Here is a 21,408-nt window from a genome sequence, read left to right on the forward strand (position 1 = left end):
CCCATTTTGTTGAGAGTTTTTATCATGATTAAAGGCTGTTGATTAAATGCACAGTGCTTATTATGATCCTCTATAAATCACCTATAATTATATACAATTAAGCATAATTTCAACTATTTTTTGAATTTTATCTTCTGTCAGTTTAAAAGTATTTATTATGCCTCACTTCAGACTACTGATACAACATTTTTGCTTTTGTGGTAATTAGTATTGATGAGTGTGTCTAGATTCAAGGTAAGTTAGTATTTGAGTAGCAAAAATATTCATTAAGAATGACCCTGGATTTGTAAAGGAGATCCCTGGCCCAATACTTGCCTCTGTAGAAATCAATATTTATTGCATCTTATTGGTTTTCAACTGTAGAATCAAACTTCAGAGAAGAGGTGGAAAGCCAGCTTTGCTGGCAGAATCTACTAGAAATGCTACAGAGTTGAAAATGTATAGGTACATTTATAGCTCACTGAAATCAGGAGGTGGAAGTTAAAATGAAGAGAGAACATTAAATATAAAATTTTGAATATTATTTCATGTAAAATATGCAATAGTTTGGACCATAGGAAACCACCGATATATGATCTTTTATACAAAAATGACAACTTCATATGATTCGACCTAATACTAAAATAATTATTACCATTAGAGGGAAGAGGGAAGGGAGGATGAGAAAAGGTGCATAAGTGAAGTAGGTTCTTGTCATTCATAGCAAGACATCAATAGAAAAGTGTCTAAAGAATCACATTAGAATATTTGTCCTACAAAGTTTATTCCTGCAATTAAAACTTTCATATATCAATCAAATTTATACTTGCAACTGTCTAGTCATTTTTTCAGCTTTACTGAGTATAACTGATACATGAAATTGTAAGATATTTAAAATGTATACTGTGGTGATGTGACATATGAATATATTGTGAAAAGATTCCTTTCATCTAGTTAATTAGCACACTTACCCCCTCACATATTTGTCTTTTGTGTGTGTGTTTAATAACATTTATGTTCTATTCTTTTAGCAAATTTCAATTCTACAATACACTTTTACCAACTATATCGCCATGTTACACTTTAGATCCTCAAACCTTATTCATCTTACAGCTGAAATTTTGTGCCCTTTTACCAGCCTCTTTATATTTCACTTACTCCTTCCCCTTAGCCTCTGGCTACCACTTTTCTATTTTTCTATTTCTATGAGTTTGACTTTTTTTAGACCATATGCTATTTGTCTTTCTCTGTCTGGCTTATCTCACTTAGCGTAATGTCTGAGTCCATCCATGTTGTCTCAAATGGCTGGATTTCCTTATTCCTCATGGCTGAATAATATTCCAATGTGTGTGTGTGTGTGTGTGTGTGTGTGTGTGTGTGTGTGTGTGTAGTCTGTAGCTTGTCATTTAATATATTCAATGTATCTTCTTTATCCATCCATTGATGGACACTTAAGGGGTTTCTATACCTTGGCTCTTGTGAATAATGCTGCAGTGAACGTGGGACTGTGTATAACTCTTGTGAGATCCTCTATCCTTATATATCCAGGGAATTGCTGAATCTTATGTAGTTCTGCTTTTAATTTCCTTAGGAAATATCTAAATATTTTTAAGTAAACACTTCTTATGTCTTCTTTGAATAATTAAAGGTTTCTAATTTTTAATAATTCTCTTCATTTGAAGCATTGCCTTTCTAAGGCCCATTGTCTGGAGCAGCTAGAAATATTTTCTTTTCCTATAGTACCAGCTACCTGATAACAGTAACAAAGAGAAAGCAGAATTAAGTAATTGATGTTGTTTCCTCTGGAATCAACCCCTACATGATTGGATTTGATATATCTTCCCAGCATTTTCACTGTCCTGTAGGGACAGTGCCAGGCAAGGTTTGACCCAAAGGATTAGTTGAAAACTCTGGGTTTCTTAGACTGGAGATTATCACTGGGAACTGCCTCGGGCCATGATCTCTGTTTTCATCTACTTGTGTTCCTTGCATCAGCTTCCCCAGTTGCATGGCTAGAAGTGCCGCAGAAATATTTTAAGAGCCCTGTTTAGTAGTTTACATGGAAAGTTGTTGAATAATTCACATAACAAATGATGAGACAAGCACTTGTCCGTCTGACTGAATTATTCACCATGTTTGCTGAGGCAGCCGAGGAGGAGCCCAGCATTCCCTCCTCCAGAGGGTAGATAGTGCCAGATTGACCCATCCAGTTACTGGGTTTCAGCCTCTTGTTGATACTGTTGTAAAGGAAAGCAGCCCAGACAGGCTCAGGGGCAGCAGGGCTGGATAATTGTGAAGGACTAAGGCTTGCTGCTGTTACCCCACTGTTTGTAGTTGGTTGTTTGCTTTGACTTTTATTGAACTGTTGACAAAAGCATTATGTAAGAATGGGAACAAATAAAGTGGTGAGATGCCAGGAGGGCTTGGCAGGAGAAGTGGTTTTCATTCTGACTTAAATGGGGGATGTCGAACTTATCTAGATGGGAAATGGAAGGTGTATGGAATGTGTGCACATGCACGTGGAGCTGTTTTCTTTTCAGATACCAAAGTGGAAAATCGTTGCTGTTTATTCTCACAGAGATGAGAGAATTAAGGAAGCCACCATGTGTTATAATCTTAAAAAAGCCACACTATACTTTAAGACCTTCAGGTGTGTGGCTGGCCACAAACAGTGTAACAGAAAACAGTCTGTTTCTGGGTTTTGCAGTCCCCAACTTAAAAAAAACATTTTGTTAATAATGGAAGTATTTTGGATGGGGGAGGTGACACTGAAGCAGGGAGGACTTAGAAAAACAGTATATGCTAAACTAGTATAGCTAGCAAAATGGAAGTAATTTACTGGAATGCTTTGAATTTGGTTTAAACAAAATACTCCTTTGTATATTCAAATGTGGAGTAGCTCAGCTGTTGTGAAACCAGAAAATTAATGGCATTTTTAGTGAAACAGCAAAAGCATGTCAACAACATAGCTGCAGATGATAATGCTGGCATTTTATTCATGAGGAATTATCACTGCAGGTTACTGTACAACACAGTGTGACTGAAAATGATTGAGTTTTGGGGAAGCCGCTGCCCTTCTGCTCAATGATTTTATTTAGCATTTAGTCTTCCTCAGGCTTCGTTTGTGCATGTATTTTCCCTAGTACAAAGCAAAATATAAAGTCCTCTTGCCTGAGGATTGTATGCATATTTCTGCCTTTAAAATGTCTTGAAGGGAAAGTTCCATTTGCGTATTGACTCAAAAGCTGGGGAGTGTGTTTTCAGTGCACAGACGGTCAGTGGAGATGGGCAGGCCACAAGAGAAAGGTCCCTGAAGAACTCTAACTAGGTCTGCAGGAGTTGTCTAAACACACTTCCCTCCCCAGCAAACCCAACCTCACAAGGCAGTCGGTGGGAACTCTCACAGAATTCCCCTTCCCTGGCATACAAAGTATTTGGAATATGTAGTGAGGCCAGAAAAATGTTACAAACTGTGGACAAGAATACACAGAAACTCTATTTAGGAAGTTAAAATGGTCTCTCAGATAGTGATATGACAATTGAAACATTTACTGAAAATGTGTTTAAATGGTCAGAACAATGAAGTCTTGCCTCTGCTAGTGGTCTCCAGGTTGAGGCATAGGGCTCTGGGCCCCAGCAGAAAGACCTCCTCTTGTCAGGACTGATTTCCCCAGGGTCGGGCAGGAAGGCAGCTGGGGCTTCCCCTCCCGTTTTCTGTGCTCCAACATCTGTTGGATTCCCCTGCCCTACTAGTGACAGAAAGAATGGGTTGTACTTTTGTGTATATGTTCTTTGGCTCCAGTATCTCATGGGACCAAATCTTAAGGACTTAGAATGGGGAAGAACTGGAATTTGCTGAGTTTATGTTAATATGGTAGTGTTAGATTGTTTAATTGTTGCAGCATCTCTAGTCCTAGAGACTAGTAATCAGTTGGGAGGAGGGGGATGACTTAATGGGGAAATGGAAATGGAGGTGTGCATTGTATAACTGTGCCCTGCAGTTTACTAAATAGAATGGCAAATGAATGCTCCCTGGGCATCAACTCAGTGGAGATATTTCGCTTTTTTTTTTTTTTTTTTTTTTAGTGAAGCAGAGTAAAAGTTTTATTCAAAGTTACTTAGACGGAAAGTGCAGGCGACCTCAGAGAGAGGGGTGCCCTGAAAGGTTGGGGAGAGAGAGTTTATAAGATTGAAAGGTTACACACTTGGAAAGCGTGGGTGACCTCAGAGAGAGGAGCGCCGATATTTTGCTTTTTTTCAGTACTGGATGATCAAGTGTAGGAACCTAGACTGGAAGTTCATCAGTAAGAAATCCCTGGATGAAGAAAGAACCTAGTGGTTACCAAAGGGGAAGAGTGTGGGAGGGCAGGTGGGGAGGGAGGGAGAAGGGGACTGAGGGGTATTACATTTAGTACACATGATGTGGGGGATCACGGGGAGAACAGAGAAGGCACGTAGTGGATCTGTGGCATCTTGCTGCACTGATGGACAGTGACTGGATTGGGGTATGGGTGGGGACTTGATAATATGGGTAAATGTAGTAACCACATTGTTTTTTCATGTGACACCTTCATAAGAGGTTATATCAATAATACCTTAATAAAAATTTTTAAAAATTAGAAAAAACAAAAGAAATCCCTGGACAGGACTGACCTGAGTGAGGATAGATGCATCTGTGTGCATAGATGCACTTGTTGTTCCTACAGAGGTTCACCCTCAAAGGAGGAAGAGGGGAAAGCATGCAAATTAGAAAACATGAAAAGACAACAAAGCAAGAAGTTTGTGATTAATGAGCTAGAAGAAGAAAAGAGAGACCAAGACTCCACAGACTAGACTTGACTCAGCATGACTCACCACTTTAAATAGACGAAGTGGTGATAACATTCCTTGATGGCATATTCTATAAAAAAACCAAAGCCATGAAATTCAGATGGCCAACAGACACATGAAAAGATGCTCCACATCACTAATCATCAGGGAAATGCAAATTAAAACCACAATGAGATACCACCTCACACCAGTAAGGATGGCTAGCATTGAAAAGACTAAGAACAACAAATGCTGGTGAGGATGCAGAGAAAGGGGAACCCTCCTACACTGCTGGTGGGAATGTAAGCTGGTTCAACCATTGTGGAAAGCAGTATGGAGGTTCCTCAAAAAACTAAAAATAGAAATACCATTTGACCCAGGAATACCACTCCTTGGAATTTACCCAAAGAATACAACTCTCAAATTCAAAAAGACATATTCACCCCTATATTTATTGCAGCACTTTTTACAATAGCCAAGATATGAAAGCAACCTAAGTGTCCATCAGTAGATGAATGGATAAAGAAGATGTGGTACATGTACACAATGGAATACTATTCAGCCATAAGAAACAAACAAATCCTACCATTTGTAACAACATGGATGGAGCTGGAGGGTATTATGCTCAGTGAAATAAGCCAGGCAGAGAAAAACAAGTGCCAAATGATTTCCCTCATTTGTGGAGTCTAACAACGAAGCAAAACTGAAGGAACAAAATAGCAGCAGACTCTAGAGACTCCAAGAGGGAACTAGTGGTTACCAAAGGGGAGGGGTGTGGGAGGGTGGGTGGGGAGGTAGGGAGAAGGGGATTGAGGTATATTATGTTTAGTACACATGGTGTAGGGGATCACACGGAAAACAATGTAGCACAGAGAAGGCAAATGATGAATCTGTGGCATCTTACTACACTGATGGACAGTGACTGCATTGGGGTCTGGGTGGGGACTTGATAATATGGATAGATGTTTTTTCATGTGAAACCTTCATAAGAGTGTATATCAATAATAATTAAAAGTAAAAAAAATAAAATAAAAATTTACATATTAAAAAAAAGAAAAAGCCATTACCAAGTTCAAACCAAGCATCAGTGCTTTCTCTTACTAAGCCTGCATGACAGTTGTCTGAACTCTCTACTCTGGACTGAGTTCATAAATAGACCAGGCAAATGCAGTGAAAGAGAAGAGAGTACATGGTCTTTTATCCAAGGAGGACTTCATACCTAAGTGTGACTCTTAACCTGTGTTCTTCACCACTGTGTATCCTTGGTTAACAGTGGTTCGGAGTGTGTCCTAAAGTCAGACTGCTGGAATTTCAGTCTCCACTCTGAAACATTATAAGACCTAGGACACATTACTTCTCTAAACTTCATTTTCTGCATCTGGGATGAGTAATACTGTCCACCTTGTAGTAGGCTGAATAATGCCCTTGCCTCGAAATGTCCATGTCCTAATGCCCAGAAACAGTAGATGTCACCTGAAATGGCTAACAGGATTTCACAGATGGGATTGCACTAAGGATCTTAAAATGGAGATCTCATCCTGGATTATCTGAATAGACCCTAAATGTAACCACAGGTGTTCTTATCAAAGGCAGAGAGTGATTTTACTGAGACAAAGGCAGTGTGATGATGAATCAGGGGTTGTACTGATGTAGTCAAAAGCTGAGGAATGCTGGCAGCCAGCAGAATCTAGAAAAGGCAAGGAAGTGGAGTTTCCCTTAGAGCCTCTAGGGGGAGCACCGTCTTGCCGATTCCTGGTATTAGCCCAGTGAAACTGGTTTTAGAATCCCCGACCTTCAGAACTGTGATAGAATAAGAGTGTTTTAAGTCACTGAGTTTGTGATGATTTGTTGCAGCATCTGTAGGGAACTAAGACATACCTCGTAGGAATTGTTACTCCCATGAAAATGTGGGACTGGAAACACACTCAGTAAGGTATATAACACACAGTAGTTATGCTGCACATTTACACCACTCCTGGGAAATGAAGCTTTGGTTTTGAGGGATCGTTGAAGCCAGTATAATGGTCACCATTTTCCCCCATGTTCATCCTGGTAACAAATGCCTAACACATGAAGCTCTTTCTCCACAGGCCCTTTCTTCTCCCCGCTGAAGTCACATTATTCTTTTCCTTTCTACTTTTTTTCCCCTAACACTTCATGCAAGCAGTCTTTCTGAAGTTTAAAGAAATCATTTCTCAATGATTCAGATGCTACTCCAAGAGCTTGTGTTTTGAACCCTTTACCTCAGCACCTCACTTCCCTCCACCAACTGCCATTTCTTTGCCCATAAACTTTCATTTGTCCTCCATCTTATGAAAATCAGCTTCTAAGAAAGTGTCTAATATCGAGCAGTGTGGATTTAAAACAAAGGTACTATTTACCTCAGAGAGACCATTTTTCAGGAGTGGTTTTGTTTTATTTTTCTCCCCTCTCCCCACACCCCAACCTTGGGCAAATCCAGATTCATATCATGGCTCAAACACTTAGTTGGATTCTCTGAGCCTCGGTTTTTCTAAGAGGCATCTGAGGGCAGCCCTCCTCTCTTGGGGCTGCTGAGAAGACCATTGCCAGCTCTCCTCAGGTGAGGTGCGAATTGCTGCCAGGAAGCCTTGTTACCTCTATCACCCTGGGATCATAAAGGCGATTGGTTCAGGGAGGGTCTGGGCAGGCCTTTCACAGGCAGGGGCAGTTTCTAGGTCTCTAAATGAATATATTTAGGGTGAGAAAGACATGCATCCATGAATCTGAAATTCTCAAATTTTCATCAAGCTACCTTCTAGTTCTTGAGAAATACATGTAGGGAAAATATTGTTTCTTACTAACCAGAGTTTTGACCCAGAATCCCATAAAAAATTTAAATCTTTGGACAGTTCTCACTTAGGGCCTAGATATGTACCTGGCACAATCTGGAACATGGACTATCTGCATCATAATTTGTTGGAGTGCTGGTTGAAATCCAGATTGCTGGCTTTCCCACAAAGCTAGGAAACTAGGATGACAGGGCCATAACCACACATTTTTGATAATTAGCCAATAGCACTCTCGTTAGCCTAAAACCAATTTGAATAGCACCTTTGGCACTTTTCCTCTAGGTCAATATTGTTACTTTATTTAGTCCTACAGCTTCCAAACTGAGTAAAGGAAGAGCAAGTGTTCTAGAATAGGAAGGGACCCGGCAAAGTAAATACTACTGAGTTCAAACATTAAAAAGAACGACAACTTTAATATGGCAAATAGTGCAAGGGAAAAAACAAAATTAAGTTTTTTCTATGATGTGTTATGAAGAGGGTGGAAAAGCAATGGAGTGGAGCTTACCTTCTTCAGTGAGGGTGGCACAAACATTGTCTAAACTGGATATGTCATGATACCACAGGGTAAGCGTAATGTTTAGAGTTATGGGGGTCACATCAAAGTGCCAAAAACTGTCTCCCCGGAGTGATTCTGCAAGGAGAAGGGCTGCATTTCAGTATTATTCAAGTTGCTATCAAGTTCATTTATTATTTTCATAAACAAAATATTTCTGTTTATTTAGAAATAGCTTCAACTGTGTGAGTGCATCCAAACGTGAAATTCAGAATCATCCTTACATCTCTCACACATTTGTTAAATGCTTGCTATATCAGGATCATTATTTTTACCTTAAAGGCCTTAAAAAAAAAAAGCAGCCCAAGAAGTATGAATTTTAAAGATTTGTCCCTGGTAATATTGCCGGGCATGGCAGAGAGTAGATGTGGAACTACTAGAAGCAAACTGGATTTCAACCCTGCTTCTAAGAGGCAGGTCTGACTACAAAGGGCAGGTGATTCTCTGCAGCCAGGGAGCAGGAGCTTTGATCCTCTGGAACTGTAATAAACAATTTAAGAGTAAATGAGTCAGGCAGCAGGGGGCCTGAAGGAGTCCAGCAGCCTCTCTGTGATGGTGTTTTTTGTTTTTTTTTTACTTATCTAATCTCACAAATGTTGCACTAGGCTCAACGCTGTGCATTTTTAGGCTCAGTTGTATTTTTCCATGTGTTTACTCCATAAGTGTAAGCATTTTTATGCTCTCTTTAAAATGCAATCTCCTGTTTGAATTGCCTAGTGAAGGCAATCAAAGCCCTATGTCATGGAACTAATAAAGCACACATCTCTGCATAGGCTCTAGCTCCTCCATCCATCATCCAGGGATCTAAGTATCTACTTACCTAACATGCCTAATTAGTCTACTCAAGCTGATAACAAAATATCATAGACTGGGGGGCTTAATCCATAGACATTTATTTTTCACTGTTCTGGAGACTAGGAAGTCCAAGATCAAGGTGAATTCATTTCCTAGTGAGGTCTCGTCATCTGGCTTGCAAATGGCCATATTTTTTTGTGTCTTCACAGGGTGGAGGGAGTTAAGATATGTAGTCTCTTCCTCTTATGATAGCACTAATTCCATCATGGCAGCTCCACCCTCGTGTCTTCTTCTAAATCTGATTGCCTCCCAAAGGCCCCACCTCCAAATACCATCTCATTGTGAGGTAGAACTTCAACCCTAACTCAATTCAAATATGAATTTGGAGGGGGAGCCCAAAAAGTCAGCCCATAACTCTATCCATACATCTATCTTTATGTATAGAACAATAACATGGCTTATAAGTTACTTTTCTACGATATCTTTCAAAACTCTTGCAAGGTAAATAGTCCATAGAGAAAGTCCTGAGTTCACTGAGACGCTTACCGTTGAGTCAACTGTGTGTGATTACAAAACCAGCAGGTGCAGGGACCTCAGCCCACGTCTCTGTCCTCCTCTTCTCCCTCCATCCCACTTTCTGACTCTATTGTAGCCATATTAGCTTACTAACTGCTCCCTGAAGATGCAGGTATCCTTTTTTGACTTTTGCAGTAATTGCTCCCGTTACCTGGGATGCTTTTCTCCTAGATACCTGATTCAGTCACTTCCTTCTAGACTGTTCAAATTCTACCTCTCTAGAGAGGCCCTGCTTCTCTCTGCCTATTATCTTAATCCCCAATATACTGCTTTATTCTTTTTTTAAATTTTTTATTAAGGTATGATTGATATACACTCTTATGAAGGTTTCACATGAGAAAACAATGTGGTTACTACATTTACCCATATTATTAAGTGTCCACCCATACCCCAATGCAGTCACTGTCCATCAGTGCAGTAAGTTAACCGAGATCCACTATGTCCCTTCTCTGTGATACACTGTTCTCCCTGTGATCCCCCACACCATGTGTACTAAACATAATACCCCTCAGTCCCCTTCTCCCTCCCTCCACACCTACTCTCCCCCACCCCTCCCCTTTGGTAACCACTAGCCCCTTCTTGGAGTCTCTGAACCTGCTGCCATTTTGTTCCTTTAGTTTTGCCTCATTGTTATACTCCACAAATGAGGGAAAACATTTGGCGTTTGTCTTTCTCCGCCTGGCTTATTTCACTGAGTGCAATGTCCTCCAGCTCCATCCATGTTGTTGCAAATGGTAGGATTAGTTTCTATCTTATGGCTGAATAGTATTCCATTGTATGTATGTACCACATCTTCTTTATCCATTCATCTACAGATGGACACTTAGGTTGCTTCCATATCTTGGCTATTGTAAAAAGTGCTGCGATGAACATGGGGTTCACATGTCTTTTTGAATCTGAGAAGTTGTATTCTTTGGGTAAATTCTAAGGAGTGGGATTCCGGGGTCAAATGGTATTTCTATTTTTTAGTTTTTTGAGGAACCTCTATACTGCTTTCCACAATGGTTGAACCAGCTTACATTCCCACCAGCAGTGTAGGAGGGTTCCCCTTTCTCCTCATCCTCTCCAGCATTTGTTGTTCTTAGTCTTTTCGATGCTGGCCATCCTTACTGGTGTGACATGATATCTCATTGTGGTTTTAATTTGCATTTCCCTGATAAATAGTGATGTGGAGCATCTTTTCATGTGTCTGTTGACCATCTGAATTTCTTCTTTGGAGAACCATCTCTTCATATCCTCTGCCCATTTGTTAATCAGGTTATTTGATTTTTGGGTGCTGAGGTGTGTAAGTTCTTTATATATTTTGGATGTTAACCCCTTGTTGGATATGTCATTTACAAATATATTCTCCCATACTGTAGGATGCCTTTTTGTCTGCTGATGGCATCCTTTTTTGTACAGAAGCTTTTTAGCATGGTATAGTCCCATTTGTTCATTTTTACTTTGTTTCTCTTGTGCAAGGAGATGCGTTCAGGAAAATCTTGCTCATGTTTATATTCAAGAGATTTTTGCCTATGTTTTTTTCTAAGAGTTTTATGGTTTCATGACTTCCATTCCAGTCTTTGATCCATTTTGAGTTTATTTTTGTGTATGGGGTTAAACAACAATCCAGTTTCATTCTCTTGCATGTAGCTGTCCAGTTTTGCCAACACCAGCTGTTGAAGAGGCTGTCATTTCCCCATTGTATGTCCATGGCTCCTTTATCATATATTAATTGACCATATATGTGTGGGTTTATATCAGGGCTATCTAATCTGTTCCATTGGTCTATGGGTCTGTTCTTGTGTCAGTACCAAATTGTCTTGATTACTGTGGCTTTGTAGTAGAGCTTGAAGTTGGGGAGCATAATTCCCCCTGCTTTATTCTTCCTTCTCAGGATTGCTTTGGCTATTCTAGGTCTTTTGTGGTTCCATATGAATTTTAGGATGATTTTCTCTAGTTCATTGAAGAATACTGTTGGTATTTTGATAGGAATTGCATTGAATCTATAGATTGCTTTAGGCAGGATGGCCATTTTGACAGTATTAATTCTTCCTATCCATGAGCACGGGATGTGTTTCCATTTATTGGTATCTTCTTTAATTTCTCTCATGAATGTCTTGTAGTTTTCAGAGTATAGGTCTTTCACTTCCTTGGTTAGGTTTATTCCTAGATATTTAATTCTTTTTGATACAATTGTGAATGGAATTGTTTTCCTGATTTCTCTCTGTTAGTTCATTGTTAGTGTATAGGAATGCCACAGATTTCTGTGTATTAATTTTGTATCCTGCAACTTTGCTGAATTCAGATATTAGATCTAGTAGTTTTGAAGTGGATTCTTTAAGGTTTTTTATGTACAATATCATGTCATCTGCAAACAGGGACAGTTTAACTTCTTCCTTGCCAATCTGGATGCTTTTTATTTCTTTGTATTGTCTGATTGCCATGGCTAGGACCTCCAGTACTATGCTGAATAGAAGTGGGGAGAGTGGGCATCCTTGTCTTGTTCCCAATCTTAAAGGAAAAGCTTTCAGCTTCTCGCTCTTAAGTATAATATTGGCTGTGGGCTTGTCATATATGGCCTTTATTATGTTGAGGTACTTGCCCTCTGTACCCACTTTGTTGAGAGTTTTTATCATGAATGGATGTTGAATTTTGTCAAATGCTTTTTCAGCATCTATGGAGATGATTATGTGGTTTTTGTCCTTTTTGTTGATGTGGTGGATGATGTTGATGGATTTTCAAGTGTTGTTCCATCCTTGCATCTGTGGCAAAATCCAACTTGATCATGATGGATGATCTTTTTGATATATTTTTGAATTCAGTTTGCTAATATTTTGTTGAGTATTTTTGCATCTACATTCATCAGGGATATTGGTCTGTAATTTTATTTTTTGGTGGAGTCTTTACCTGCTTTTGGTATTAGAGTGATGCTGGCCTCATAGAATGAGTTTGGAAGTATTCCCTGCTCTTCTATTTTTTGGAAAACTTTAAGGTGAATAGGTATTAGGTCTTCACTAAATGTTTGATAAAATTCAGTGGTGAAGCCATCTGGTCCAGGAGTTTTGTTCTTAGGTAGGTTTTTGATTACCAGTTCAATTTCGTTGCTGGTCATTGGTCTGTTCAGATTTTCTGTTTCTTCCTTGGTGAGCCTTGGAAGGTTGTATTTTTCTAGAAAGTTGTCCATTTCTTCTAGGTTATCCAGTTTGTTAGCATATAATCTTTCATAGTATTCTCTAATATTTCTTTGTATTTCTGTGGTGTCCATAGTGATTTTTCCTTTCTCATTTCTGATTCTATTTATGTGAGTAGGCTCTCTTTTTTTCTAGATAAGTCTGGGTAGGGGTTTATCTATTTTGTGTATTTTCTTGAAGAAACAGCTCTTGCTTTCATTGATTCTTTCTATTGTTTTATTCTTCTCAATGTTATATATTTCTGCTCTAATCTTTATATGTCCCACCTTCTACTGATTTTGGGCCTCATTTGTTCTTTTTCTAGTTTCATTAATTGTGAGTTTAGACTGCTGATATGGGATTGTTCTTTCTGAGGTATTGCAATATACTTTCCTCTTATCACAGCCTTGGCTGCATCCCACAGATTTTGCAGTGTTGAATTATTGTTGTCATTTGTCTCCATATATTGCTTGATCTCTGTTTTTATTTGGTCATTGATCCATTGGTTATTTAGGAGCATGTTGTGAAGCCTCCATGTGTTTGTGGGATTTTTCATTTTCTTTGTGTAACTTATTTCTAGTTTCATAGCTTTGTGATCTGAGAAACTGGTTGGTACAATTTCAATACTTTTTAATTTACTGAGTCTCTTTTTGTGGCCTAGTATATGATCTATTCTTGAAAATGTTCCATGTGCACTTGAGAAGAATGTGTATTCTGTTGCTTTTGGGTGTAGAGTTCTGTAGATGTCTGTTAGGTCCATCTGTTCTATTGTGTTGTTCAGTGCCTCTGTGTCCTTACTTATCTTCTGTCTGATTAATCTGTCCTTCAGAGTGAGTGGAGTGTTGAAGTCTCCTAGAATGAATGCATTGCATTCTATTTCCCCTTTTAATTCTGTTAGTATTTGTTTCACATATGTGGGTGCTCCTATGTTGGGAGCATAGATATTTATAATGGTTTGATCTTCTTGTTGGATTGACCCCTTTATCATTATGTACTGTCCTTCTTTGTCTCTTGTTACTTTCTGTGTTTTGAAGTCTATTTTGTCTGATACAAGTACTGCAACTCCTGCTTTTTTCTCTGTGTTAGTTGCATGAAATATCTTTTTCCATCCCTTCACTTTTAGTCTGTGTATGTCTTTGGGTTTAAAGTGAGTCTCTTGCAGACAACATATAGATGGGTCTTGTTTATTTATCCATTCAGTGACTCTATGTCTTTTGATTGGTGCATTCAGTCCATTTACATTTAGGGTGATTATCCATAGGTATGTACTTATTGCCATTGCAGGCTTTAGATTTATGGTTACCAAAGGTTCAAGGATAATTTCCTTACTATCTAAGAGTCTAACTTAACTCACTTAAGATGCTGTTACAAACACAATCTAAAAGTTCTTTTCTTTTTCTCCTCCTTTTTCTTCCTCCTCCATTCTTTATATATTAGGTATCATAATCTGTATTGTTTGTCTGTCCCTTGATTGACTTTGGGGATAGTTAATTTAATTTTGCATTTCTTAGTAATTAACTGTTTTACTTTCTTTACTGTGGTTTTATTTCCTCTGGTGACAGCTATTCAACATTAGGAACACTTCCATCTATGGCAGTCGAGATGGTTTGTGGGAGGTAAATTCTCTCAGCTTTTGCTTATCTGGAAATTGTTTAATCCCTCCTTCAAATTTAAATGATAATCTTGCCGGATAAAGTAATCTTGGTTCCAGGCCCTTCTGCTTCATTGCATTAAATACATCATGCCACTCCCTTCTGGCCTGTAAGGTTTCTGCTGAGAAGTCTGATGTTAGCCTGATGGGCTTTCCTTTGTATGTGATCTTATTTCTCTCTCTGGCTGCTTTTAATAGTCTGTCCTTATCCTTGATCTTTGCCAATTTTATTATTATATGTCTTAGTGTTGTCTTCCTTAGGTCCTTTGTGTTGGGAGGTCTGTGGATCTCCATGGCCTCAGAGACTATTTCCTTCCCCAGACTGGGGAAGTTTTCAGCACCTTCCTCCTCAAAGACACTTTCTATCCCTTTCTCTTTCTCTTCTTCTGGTATCCCTATAATGCAAATATTGTTCCATTTGGATTTGTCAGACAGTTCTCTTAATATTCTTTCATTCTTAAAGATCCTTTTTTCTCTCTGTGCCTCAGCTTCTTTGTATTCCTCTTCTCTAGTTTCTATTTCATTTATTGTCTCCTCCTCTGTATCCAACCTGCTTTTAATTCCCTCTATCTTGCTCTTCAGCAATTGTATGTCTGACCTGAATTCATTCCTGAGTTCTTGGATGTCTTTCCATACCTCCATTAGCATGTTGATGATTTTTATTTTGAACTTCCTTTCAGGAAGTGTTGTAAGGTCCATATCATTTAAATATTTCTCTGGGGTTATGTTAATTTTACTCTGGACCAGGTTCCTTTGGCATTTCATGTTTGTATATGGCGCCCTCTAGTGACCAGAAGCTCTATTCTGGAGCTGCTCAGCCCCTGAAGCAATGTCGGGGGTCGCAGGGGAGCAGTACTGGTGCCTGGGGGGAGGAAAGAGCTGTTCCCTGCCTCCCGGCTGCTGTGCCTGTCTCCACTGCCTGAACCAGTGGGCCAAGCACACAGGTATAAGCTTTTGTCCCACAGCAGCCGGATATGGATCCCTGCTTTCCACAAGTGGTTGGAATCTCAGTCTCTCCATGAATTCCACCTGTATTAGCTTTACAGCCCAGTAATATGTGAGAATCATGAAAGGATAATGAAATGTAGGTTTGTGCTCCCAGAGCAGATCTCCAGAGCTTGGTATTCAGCAGTCCCAGGCCTTCCACTCCCTCCCTGTTCCATTTCTCTTCCTCCTGCCAGTGAGCTGGGGTGGGGGAAGGGCTTGGATCCCGCCTGGCCACAGTTTTGGTACATTACCCTGTTCTGTGAGGTCTGCCCCCTTCTCCAGGTGAATGCAGTCTGGTGCCAGCCCCCCTCCTGTTGCTCTCTCAGGACCAGTTGTACCAACTATATTTTCTAATTGTATACAGTTTTAGGAGGAAGCCTCTGTCTCACCTCTCATGCCACCATCTTTAATCCTACTTGCTGCTTTATTCTTCATAGCATTTGTTACTAGCTAACCTACCAGAAAATTTATAAATGTTCATTGTTTCTTTTCTCCCCTCCATCTAGAATGTAGGTACACAAAGTCAGGTAATCTGCCCTTATTAATGCTAGTGGAGACCCTGCAGAACTCTAGGGTCAACCAGAGTGGACAAATTATAACTCATGTGATTTGATATTTTAGCAGTTGAGGTTAGAGTCAGGTCAGTTATTAAAGAGGATCTTTTCTGATATTTTTAAGCTGCATGATACATTCTAAGTAAACTTAAATTTTCAGTGATAATATAGCTGGCAGGAGCTCTTTTTTCCATTGTTCCTCCAGACTGAAGAACCTGGATGCCAAATCCATGCTCTCAGTGTGAAGTGGGAATGTGTGAGGATGGTTGGCCTAAGTCTAAGTTATATTGGAGACACACACAAAATTGAAACATTAAAAAAAAATAAAATTATAGAATGGTTTCCTGTGCCACAGCAAGGATTCCCTAGCTTCCAAATAGCTCAGAGCAGTGGGAGAAAAGAGGGAAGGGGCAACCCATTCTCCCTGCTCTGGACTTTCCTTCCCCCTAGACTGTCAGTCCTTACAGTCAGCACACAGATTTCAGGAGTCAGCATGTGCGGTCATAAGGTATGGCTACTTGCACATCCCAGTCACTGGGCCACAGAAAATTTTGCATAGTTAAGTCTGGCTCAAAGCATCACTCTTCGCATACGTCAATTCTTCCTCTGTAGCTGAGTCAGAGAGTAAAGACAGAGCAGAGGCAGATTAACAAGAACAAGGCTTAATATGAATATATAATGTATATACATAATCTTGGAAAGATTAGGGGCCATTTTCGTAAATGGACAGGGGGAAATAAAGTACCTATAAACAGCTAGTTTATTAGTTAGTTATTATTAGTTTTGTTAGTTCCAAGACTAGAAAAAACTGTCCTTACAACATACACACTCTTGAGGTATGGGCTCTGGCTTGCTGTAGGAAGAGACCAGGTTGAGTTTCCATAAAGAGCAGATCATCTTTCTAGTAGATCAAAGTCCATTCATGTTACACACAGATTACAGACAAACAGCATCTTCTTTATTTGTTGAGGTTCATGATAGGAGGACAGAATCGGATGGTGGTTCCTGTGAAGCTCTGATCAGGCACTGAGGGGGCCCTAAAGGCAAAGTGCAGCTCGCTGTGCCCAGAGTCCAGGTATGGCTGTCTGGCCAGGAGCCTCTAAAGATGCCACTGGCTCCTGCAGTCAGAGGGCTACCTGCTGTGGTGGGTCAGGGTGAGGACAGGTATTTTGGGTGAGAATAGTTTTTCTTTAAAAACGTATGGTACTATCCCTCATTGCACCACCTCATTTTATTGTCTAGCAGGGCCCCAGGTGCCCTGTACTGATGGTGTCCATGAATATATCCAGTCATAGCAGAATTGCTGCTATGGCCCATACCACCACCTGTGCCCTGGGTAGGTGGGTTCCAAGTGTTGGAATGGCAGGTGGTGACACAGGGTCCTCCTTTTACAGGTGAGATGTTTTTCCCTTCAACTGTGTCACCTGTGCCCTGGCCAGGTGGGTGCCAGCTGTGCTGATGGAAACCAGGAACACCAGTTCCTCCAATCATGGGAATGATGGTGTCCCCTACCTTTGCACCTTTCTGGGCAGGTGTGCCCCAAGTGCTTGGCATGAAGGTGGAACTAAAAATGAGTAGTTAGGTACAAGGACAGTGCTGACCTTTTTAGCTGTGTTGGCTTTGGTATGCCCAGGTGAGCCCCAGCTACCCCGATGAAAGGTGTTAGCAGATGTGTTTTCTGACCCACATTTCTTTTTCACGATGGTGGTCCCTCCACATGTAGGAAGTGTTACATGTCCACACGGGCGCCAGGTACACTGATGGAGTTGGAAACACTAGGGCCTCCCATTTTGGGAACAGTGGTGTGGCCTCCGATTACTACACCATCTTTATTCAGGACTGGTAGGCCCAAAATGCTTGGATTTAGGGTGGTCTTCATAGGCTGCCCTACCATTGAGGTACTTGGTGTTGTCCTGGAGCAGCCATGCAGTGGCCATACAGAGCTCCTGTTATCTGAGGAGGTATAGGAGTGTCACATGCCCTCTTCTTGGATGACTTCTTGACTATTTGGGATGCCTATGGATGAGTGGGGCCTAGGGCAGGCACAGTGAGTCCTCTTGTTTCCCCATCCATAGGGGCTGCAGGAGGTGCCATGGGGGTGTTTGGCTGTTCTCCTGGGTCAGCCATGTTGAGGCTACTCATAGCCTCTATTATCTGATTGTACAAAATAGGAGTGCCACCTTCTTTATTTGGTGACTTCTTGACAATTTGCGATGCCTGTGGATGAGTGAGGCCTAGGGCAGGGACACTGAGCCCTGGCATCTCCCCATCCATAGAGGCTGCAGGGGCTGCCATCGAGGCATTTGCCTGTCCTCTTGGGGCAGCTATGCTGTGGCCATACAGAGCCTTCCAAGGAGTGCTTGGAACTGGCATTGGGTTAGAGAGATGCATGGAATTTGGATTTTTTCTGCCAGCTACTTTGGAAGGCAAAGACGCGGAGACATGGGCTGAAGCAGCACTGCCACTGCCTGGTTTGTTCTGAGATCCAGGAGGTACCATGGAAGCCGTGAAGTGACTTGTCCCAGAGACAGGGGGAAGATGGAAAATGACAGCCTGGGAAGCCAGTGTTGTATCCATGTCTTCATAAGTAGGGTTGGCATAGGTGCCCATGGAGCTGGGGGAGAAGTGAAGATGACAGCATGGGAAGGGGGAGTCATGTACATGTCCACATCAGGATCTGAAGTAGGTGGGGAGGGCAAGCCTGCAGGTGCCTGGGTGGCCATGCTAAGAAGGCCTGCAGTGGAAGTGACTGATGGGACCGCGAGATCAGAGTTATTGAGGGAAGGCACTGGAACAGGGCTGGGTAAGGAGCAAGGATCAGGAAAATCTATACACATTGGTGATGGGGAGTTCATTGGACAGGAATGCTGCTTCAAGGAGGTGTTGGAGGTGCTGGGAGGTGCAGGGAGGTTAGAAGTAGGCGAGACTGTAGCTGTGAATGAATGACAAAGGCCCTTCTTCTCCTTGGGTGGAATTCCAACTGCAGGGACCTCTGAGGTGTGAGTGGTCAAGGGCGGGGAGCCTACAGTCTCTGGGGCAGGTGGGGAGGAGGAAGGGGCAGGCTGAGGGGCACTTCCAGCAGCCATGACCTCTGTTTTATCCCCCAAGCTCTGTCCCTCTGACAGTCAGGGCTCTTCTCCAGGTTGCCCAGGTTTTTAGCAACAGCAAAGCAGGGAAGTTTAGGAGGTGGTGAGGGCAGCTCACCGCGATCCCATGGTGCTGGTTGTGGTAGTGGCTGCGGCAGCGGTAGTACCAGAGGCATGGATGCTTTCCTCTTGTGGGGCCTGCTAATGGCAGGTCCTGGCAAAGAGCTCCTGGGTGGCATGACTGCAGGCTTCGTGCCCTGCATCTTCTTCCCAGATAGCAGTGAGTCTGCGGAACTCAGCTGACATTCTTCACCTGGCACTTCCTCTGTCTCTGGCAGCTTGGAACAGCATGGGCTTGGGTCAGAGAGCACTGTTGCTTCTGGATCAAGCCTCCCAGGAGGCAGAACATCTCTAGAAGGGCTATAAGAAGTGGTGGCCATGTGGTCTTCAGAGGAGAAGCTCACCTGAGACATCTGGGTGGTCTCACTTGAGCCATCATATGGGGGCCTAGGATGGTGGTCCAGAGGCCCAGGCCTGCACTCCAGGGAGGTGAGAACTCTGCTGGTGTCTAGGGGCCTAGGTGTAGATGACATATCCCCACTGCCATGGGGTCCCTGTTCTCACCATCCTGCCCCTTGGGCTCTAGGTGATCCTCCTCCTCTTCTGCAGGCTCTTTGTGGACCTCCACGTCTGGGTGAGGAAGTGAGAGGTAAATGACTGGCATTGGTTTCCTAGCCTTGCCTACCTGCTCAGATCATAAACGGAGGAGAGTACGTATTTGCCCTGCAAGAGAAGGAATGCTCCTGGCTCTTCAGTGTCCAAACATCCTGAAATTACACGCTGAGAACATGGGCTTTTTCAGTGGGTCTGTCCAGTTCTTTGAGGGCAGGATGCCCAGAGGGGAGCATCTGGGCTGCTGCATAGGATATTGCCTCCATGGCTGGATTGAAAAGCCCCCTGATAGCAGCACAAGATCCAGGCGAATCAGCCCACGACCAGGGCAATCGGCAGGTGCAGATACAGGAACAGCAGGGTGCTCCCTGGCAGGAGGGTGCTTCTCGGGTGGGAGAATCAGAGGACAATGACGGTGAGGCCAGGGACGGCGGCAGACTGGGGCACAGAGCTTAGAAAGGGAATTGCCCATACAGACAATCAGTTGTGTGCCAAAGGACACGAGAATATAGTATGAAACTAGGAGAGCGACTCCGTTGCTTCTGACTCCTCTGGAGGCCAAGCACACACTGAGCTAGTTGTCCAGTAACTGCAGTTGTGATGTCACCTGGGCACGTGTCACCAAGACCCCACCAGGGGACCTCACCAAAAGTCAAAGGGTGTGGTGGAATTTCCAGTACCTGGGACTGCCCACTGACAGTTGCAGGTGGTGGGCACCAAGTAGACCACTGTGAGGGACCATGCAGGGATGGAGTGGGCACATCCATCAGCGCTCATGCCACCGGGGCACTGGCTCTGCAGGGTCCTCAGTGCCTGGTGTGTGACGGACACCCCAGCACCCTAGAGTCCCAGAGGCCATCGCCTGCTCAAAGCCACACAGAGCCACCCAGATCCTGCCAGGGTGGCCCACCTCCCACGGGCCTTCCCAGCTTCTCCAGAAAGCTTGGAGCCAGGCCCACCTTCTCTGCAGCCACCAGCCAGGCAGGTGATTTCGGAGAAAGGGACTGACCCGAGGCTGCACCTGACTAGACAAGGCAGCCTACAACATCCTTCCTAACAGGCAGGTCCTTTCTTTGCTTCTTAGAAAGTGTAGGTTTGGGACTTCCTATTGTCAGCATAGTATCATCCCACTTTCTAACTGAGCCTTGCAGCCCAGATTTTCTCTTTGGTTTAGTATGAAGGATCTGAATGTGTAAAAATTATATTCTGTGTAAATTGTGGTCTGTCCTGAGATTTATCAGTGGATTATTCCATGTGGATTAAAAGCCAGTTTTTCTGGCCTTCTTGGTCTGAGTCACATCTCACTCATGTCTAGAAAGCAAATGCATCATTTATTCCAAGTTTTAGTGGCACAGTGTATTGGCTTATGTAAGATCGGCACAATTTGGTCCTTGTGAGCCTGTTAACTGGGGCTGCCGTTCTCTCCAGCTGCAATCCACATGCAGCTGGGCAGTCTGTCACCACTTCTGGTTTCACCTCCTCTGCCAGAAGGTAGTGCTTCTGCTGTCAAAAGCCCAGCATGTAGCAGTGTTGCCTTGAGGAGGGGGCAGTGTCTCAGCAGATTCTTCCCTCTCTCCTGCCTCCAAACTTATCTCCATCCTGCTCCAGTGGCGTGTGGAGAGTCTCATGCTATCTGGACCTCCACAAATTCCCTGTTTCCCATGAGCACCTGCCCAGTTCTACACTCTTCAGTTTCCCCTTCTCCTGATTGAAGCAAATGGGGCAGGCCAGCTCACCAACTCTCCTGGATCTGCAGCCTCCTCTGAGATTCTATCCACTTACTT

The sequence above is a fragment of the Manis pentadactyla genome, chromosome 4 (assembly GCF_030020395.1).
Source record: "Manis pentadactyla isolate mManPen7 chromosome 4, mManPen7.hap1, whole genome shotgun sequence".
NCBI lineage: Eukaryota > Metazoa > Chordata > Mammalia > Pholidota > Manidae > Manis > Manis pentadactyla.